Consider the following 8348-nt stretch of genomic DNA (forward strand, 5'->3'; position numbering starts at 1 on the left):
CACAAGCCACTAACACCCTAACAACAAACAACACTAACACCCTAACAACAAAAACCACTAAACCCCAACAAGAAGCAACCTTAAACCCCTAACAACAAACAACCCTAAACCCCTAACAACAAACAACACTAACACCCTAACAAAAAAAAAATCTAACCCCCTAACAACAAACAACCCTAAACCCCTTACATCAAACAACACTAACCCCCAACAACACAAACCACTAACACCCTAACAACAAACAACACTAACACCCTAACAACAAAAACCACTAAACCCCAACAAGAAACAACCTTAAACCCCTAACAACAAACAACCCTAAACACCTAACATCAAACAACACTAACACCCTAACAACAAACAACTCTAACCACCTAACAACAAACAACCCTACACCCCTAACATCAAACAACACTAACCCCCTAACAACACAAACCACTAACACCCTAACAACAAACAACACTAACACCCTAACAACAAAAACCACTAAACCCCAACAAGAAACAACCTAAAACCCCTAACAACAAACAACCCTAAACCCCTAACATCAAACAACACTAACCCCCTAACAACACAAACCACTAACACCCTAACAACAAACAACACTAACACCCTAACAAAAAAACCACTAAACCCCAACAAGAAACAACCTTAAACCCCTAACAACAAACAACCCTAAACCCCTAACAACAAACAACACTAACACCCTAACAACAAAAAACTCTAACCCCCTAACAACAAACATCCCTAAACCCCTAACATCAAACAACACTAACCCCCTAACAACACAAACAACTAACACCCTAACAACAAACAACACTAACCCCCTAACAACAAACACTAACCCCCAAACAACAAACAACCCTAACACCTGAAAACCAAAAACACTAACCCACTAACAACAAACAACCCTAACCCACTAACAACAAACAACCCTAAACCCCTAACATCAAACAACACTAACCCCCTAACAACACAAACCACTAACACCCTAACAACAAACAACACTAACACCCTAACAACAAAAACCACTAAACCCCAACAAGAAACAACCCTAAACCCCTAACAACAAACACTAACCCCCTAACAAAAAACAACACTAAACCCCTAACAAGAAACTACCCTAACCCCGTAACAACAAACAACACTAACCCCGTAACAAGAAACAACCCTAACCCCCTAACAACAAAGAACACTAACACCCTAACAACAAACAACCCTAACCCCTGAAAACCAAAAACACTAACCCACTAACAACAAACAACCCTAACCCACTAACAACAAACAACCCTAAACCCCTAACATCAAACAACACTAACCCCCTAACAACACAAACCACTAACACCCTAACAACAAACAACACTAACACCCTAACAACAAAAACCACTAAACCCCAACAAGAAACAACCTTAAACCCCTAACAACAAACACCCCTAAACTCCTAACAACAAACAATCCTAACCCCCTAACAACCTACAACACTAACCCCCTAACCACAAACAACACTAACCCCGTAAGAACAAATAACACTAACCCCCAACAACAGTCCTAACCACCTAACAAAAAACAACAATAACCCCCTAAAAAGAAACAATAAACCCCTAACAACAAACAACACTTACCCCTAGGAAGAAACAACACTAACCCCCTAACAACAAACAACCCTAAACCCCTAACATCAAAGAACAGTAACACCCTAACAACAAACAACCCTAACCCCCTAACAACAAACACTAACCCCGAAACAACAAACAACACTAACCACTAAAAACCAAAAACACTAACCCACTAACAACAAACAACCCTAACCCACTAACAACAAACAACCCTAACTCCCTAACAGCAAACAACACTAACCCCTAACAACAAACAACCCTAAACCCCTAACATCAAACAACACTAACCCCCTAACAACACAAAACACTAACACCCTAACAACAACCAACCCTAACCTCCTAAGAACAAACGACACTAACCCCCTAAGAACAAACAACACTAACCCCCAACAACGAACAATACTAACCCCCTAACAACACAAAACCTAACCCCTTATCAACAAACAACCCTAACCCACTAACAAAAAACAACCCAAACACCCTAACAACAAACAACCCTAACCCCCTAACAACAAACAACACTAAACCTCTAACAACAAACAACCTTAAACCCTTAACATCAAAGAACACTAACACCCTAACAACAAACAACCCTAACCCCCTAACAACAAACACTAAACCCCAAACAACAAACAACCCTAACCCCTAAAAACCAAAAACACTAACCCACTAACAACAAACAACCCTAACCCACTAACAACAAACATCACTAACCCCCTAAGAACAAACAACCCTAAAGCCGTAACATCAAACAACACTAACCCCCTAACAACACAAAACACTAACACCCTAAGAACAAACAACACTAACACCCTAACAATAAAAACCACTAAACCCCAACAAGAAACAACCTTAAACCCCTAACAACAAACAACCCTAAACCACTAACATCAAACAACACTAACACCCTAACAACAAACAACTCTAACCCCCTAACAACAAACAACCCTACACCCCTAACATCAAACAACACTAACACCCTAACAACAAAAACCACTAAACCCCAACAAGAAACAACCTTAAACCTCTAACAACAAACAACCCTAAACCCCTAACATCAAACAACACTAACGCCCTAACAACACAAACCACTAACACCCTAACAACAAACAACACTAACAACCTAACAAGAAAAACCACTAAACCCCAACCCGAAACAACCTTAAACCCCTAACAACAAACAACCCTAAACCCCTAACAACAAACAACACTAACACCCTAACAACAAACAACTCTAACCCCCTAACAACAAACAACCCTAAACCCCTAACATCAAACAACACTAACCCCCTAACAACACAAACCACTAACACCCTAACATCAAACAACACTAACACCCTAACAACAAAAACCACTAAACCCCAACAAGAAACAACCTTAAACCCCTAACAACAAACAACCCTAAACCCCTAACATCAAACAACACTAACACCCTAACAACAAACAACTCTAACCCCCTAACAACAAACAACCCTAAACCCCTAACATCAAACAACACTAACACCCTAACAACAAAAACCACTAAACCCCAACAAGAAACAACCTTAAACCCCTAACAACAAACACTAACCCCCTAACAAAAAACAACACTAAACCCCTAACAAGAAACTACCCTAACCCCGTAACAACAAAAAACACTAACCCCGTAACAAGAAACAACCCTAACCCCCTAACAACAAAGAACACTAACACCCTAACAACAAACAACACTAAACCCTGAAAACCAAAAACACTAACCCACTAACAACAAACAACCCTATCAAACTAACAACAAACAACCCTAAACCCCTAACATCAAACAACACTAACCCCCTAACAACACAAACCACTAACACCCTAACAACAAACAACACTAACACCCTAACAACAAAAACCACTAAACCCCAACAAGAAACAACCCTAAACCCCTAACAACAAACACTAACACCCTAACAAAAAACAACACTAAACCCCTAACAAGAAACTACCCTAACCCCGTAACAACAAACAACACTAACCCCGTAACAAGAAACAACCCTAACCCCCTAACAACAAAGAACACTAACACCCTAACAACAAACAACCCTAAACCCCTAACATCAAAGAACACTAACACCCTAACAACAAACAACCCTAACCCCCTAACATCAAACAACACTAACCCCCTAACAACACAAGCCACTAACACCCTAACAACAGACAACACTAACACCCTAACAACAAAAACCACTAAACCCCAACAAGAAGCAACCTTAAACCCCTAACAACAAACAACCCTAAACCCCTAACAACAAACAACACTAACACCCTAACAAAAAAAAAATCTAACCCCCTAACAACAAACAACCCTAAACCCCTAACATCAAACAACACTAACCCCCTAACAACACAAACCACTAACACCCTAACAACAAACAACACTAACACCCTAACAACAAAAACCACTAAACCCCAACAAGAAACAACCTTAAACCCCTAACAACAAACAACCCTAAACCCCTAACATCAAACAACACTAACACCCTAACAACAAACAACTCTAACCACCTAACAACAAACAACCCTAAACCCCTAACATCAAACAACACTAACCCCCTAACAACACAAACCACTAACACCCTAACAACAAACAACACTAACACCCTAACAACAAAAACCACTAAACCCCAACAAGAAACAACCTTAAACCCCTAACAACAAACAACCCTAAACCCCTAACATCAAACAACACTAACCCCCTAACAACACAAACCACTAACACCCTAACAACAAACAACACTAACACCCTAACAACAAAAACCACTAAACCCCAACAAGAAACAACCTTAAACCCCTAACAACAAACAACCCTAAACCACTAACATCAAACAACACTAACACCCTAACAACAAACAACTCTAACCCCCTAACAACAAACAACCCTAAACCCCTAACATCAAACAACACTAACCCCCTAACAACGCAAACCACTAACACCCTAACATCAAACAACACTAACACCCTAACAACAAAAACCACTAAACCCCAACAAGAAACAACCTTAAACCCCTAACAACAAACAACCCTAAACCCCTAACATCAAACAACACTAACACCCTAACAACAAACAACTCTAACCCCCTAACAACAAACAACCCTAAACCCCTAACATCAAACAACACTAACACCCTAACAACAAAAACCACTAAACCCCAACAAGAAACAACCTTAAACCCCGAACAACAAACACTAACCCCCTAACAAAAAACAACACTAGACCCCTAACAAGAAACTACCCTAACCCCGTAACAACAAACAACACTAACCCCGTAACAAGAAACAACCCTAACCCCCTAACAACAAAGAACACTAACACCCTAACAACAAACAACCCTTACCCCTGAAAACCAAAAACACTAACCCACTAACAACAAACAACCCTAACCCACTAACAACAAACAACCCTAAACCCCTAACATCAAACAACACTAACCCCCTAACAACACAAACCACTAAACCCCAACAAGAAACAACCTTAAACCCCTAACAACAAACACTAACCCCCTAAAAAAAACAACACTAAACCCCTAACAAGAAACTACCCTAACCCCGTAACAACAAACAACACTAACCCCGTAACAAGAAACAACCCTAACCCCCTAACAACAAAGAACACTAACACCCTAACAACAAACAACCCTAAACCCTGAAAACCAAAAACACTAACCCACTAACAACAAACAACCCTAACAAACTAACAACAAACAACCCTAAACCCCTAACATCAAACAACACTAACCCCCTAACAACACAAACCACTAACACCCTAACAACAAACAACACTAACACCCTAACAACAAAAACCACTAAACCCCAACAAGAAACAACCCTAAACCCCTAACAACAAACACTAACACCCTAACAAAAAACAACACTAAACCCCTAACAAGAAACTACCCTAACCCCGTAACAACAAACAACACTAACCCCGTAACAAGAAACAACCCTAACCCCCTAACAACAAAGAACACTAACACCCTAACAACAAACAACCCTAAACCCCTAACATCAAAGAACACTAACACCCTAACAACAAACAACCCTAACCCCCTAACATCAAACAACACTAACCCCCTAACAACACAAGCCACTAACACCCTAACAACAAACAACACTAACACCCTAACAACAAAAACCACTAAACCCCAACAAGAAACAACCTTAAACCCCTAACAACAAACAACCCTAAACCCCTAACAACAAACAACACTAACACCCTAACAAAAAAAAACTCTAACCCCCTAACAACAAACAACCCTAAACCCCTAACATCAAACAACACTAACCCCCTAACAACACAAACCACTAACACCCTAACAACAAACAACACTAACACCCTAACAACAAAAACCACTAAACCCCAACAAGAAACAACCTTAAACCCCTAACAACAAACAACCCTAAACCCCTAACATGAAACAACACTAACACCCTAACAACAAACAACTCTAACCACCTAACAACAAACAACCCTAAACCCCTAACATCAAACAACACTAACCCCCTAACAACACAAACCACTAACACCCTAACAACAAACAACACTAACACCCTAACAACAAAAACCACTAAACCCCAACAAGAAACAACCTTAAACCCCTAACAACAAACAACCCTAAACCCCTAACAACAAACAACACTAACACCCTAACAACAAACAACTCTAACCCCCTAACAACAAACAACCCTAAACCCCTAACAACAAACACTAACCCCCAAACAACAAACAACCCTAACCCCTGAAAACCAAAAACACTAACCCACTAACAACAAACAACCCTAACCCACTAACAACAAACAACCCTAAACCCCTAACATCAAACAACACTAACACCCTAACAACAAACAACTCTAACCCAATAACAACAAACAACCCTAAACCCCTAACATCAAACAACACTAACCCCCTAACAACACAAACCACTAACACCCTAACAACAAAAAACACTAACACCCTAACAACAAAAACCACTAAACCCCAACAAGAAACAACCTTAAACCCCTAACAACAAACAACCCTAAACCCCTAACATCAAACAACACTAACACCCTAACAACACAAACCACTAACACCCTAACAACAAACAACCCTAACCCCCTAACATCAAACAACACTAACCCCCTAACAACACAAACCACTAACACCCTAACAACAAACAACACTAACACCGTAACAACAAAAACCACTAAACCCCAACAAGAAACAACCTTAAACCCCTAACAACAAACAACCCTAAACCCCTAACAACAAACAACACTAACACCCTAACAACACAAACCACTAACACCCTAACAACAAACAACACTAACACCCTAACAACAAAAACCACTAAACCCCAACAGGAAACAACCCTAAACACCTAACAACAAACACTAACCCCCTAACGAAAAACAACACTAAACCCCTAACAAGAAACTACCCTAACCCCGTAACAACAAACAACACTAACCCCGTAACAAGAAACAACCCTAACCCCCTAACAACAAAGAACACTAACACCCTAACAACAAACAACCCTAAACCCCTAACATCAAACAACACTAACACCCTAACAACAAACAACTCTAACCCCCTAACAACAAACAACCCTAAACCCCTAACATCAAACAACACTAACACCCTAACAACAAAAACCACTAAACCCCAACAAGAAACAACCTTAAACCCCTAACAACAAACAACCCTAAACCCCTAACATCAAATAACACTAACCCCTTAACAACACAAACCACTAACACCCTAACAACAAACAACACTAACACCCTAACAACAAAAACCACTAAACCCCAACAAGAAACAACCTTAAACCCCTAACAACAAACAACCCTAAACCCCTAACATCAAACAACACTAACACCCTAACAAAACAAACCACTAACACCCTAACAACAAACAACACTAACCCCCTAACAACAAACACTAACCCCCAAACAACAAACAATCCTAACCCCTGAAAACCAAAAACACTAACCCACTAACAACAAACAACCCTAACCCACTAACAACAAACAACCCTAAACCCCTAACATCAAACACACTAACCCCCTAACAACACAAACCACTAACACCCTAACAACAAACAACACTAACACCCTAACAACAAAAACTACTAAACCCCAACAAGAAACAACCTTAAACCCCTAACAACAAACAACCCTAAACCCCTAACATCAAACAGCACTAACACCCTAACAACAAACAACTCTAACCCCCTAACAACAAACAACCCTAAACCCCTAACATCAAAGAACACTAACACCCTAACAACAAAAACCACTAAACCCCAACAAGAAACAACCTTAAACCCCTAACAACAAACAACCCTAAACCCCTAACATCAAACAACACTAACCCCCTAACAACACAAACCACTAACACCCTAACAACAAACAACACTAACACCCTAACAACAAAAACCACTAAACCCCAACAAGAAACAACCTTAAACCCCTAACAACAAACAACCCTAAACCCCTAACATCAAACAACACTAACACCCTAACAACAAACAACTCTAACCCCCTAACAACAAACAGCCCTAAACCCCTAACATCAAACAACACTAACACCCTAACAACAAAAACCACTAAACCCCAACAAGAAACAACCTTAAACCCCTAACAACAAACAACCCTAAACCCCTAACAACAAACAACACTAACACCCTAACAACAAACAACTCTAACCCACTAACAACAAACAACCCTAAACCC

This window comes from Elephas maximus, chromosome 13 (assembly GCF_024166365.1).
Source record: "Elephas maximus indicus isolate mEleMax1 chromosome 13, mEleMax1 primary haplotype, whole genome shotgun sequence".
Taxonomy (NCBI): domain Eukaryota; kingdom Metazoa; phylum Chordata; class Mammalia; order Proboscidea; family Elephantidae; genus Elephas; species Elephas maximus.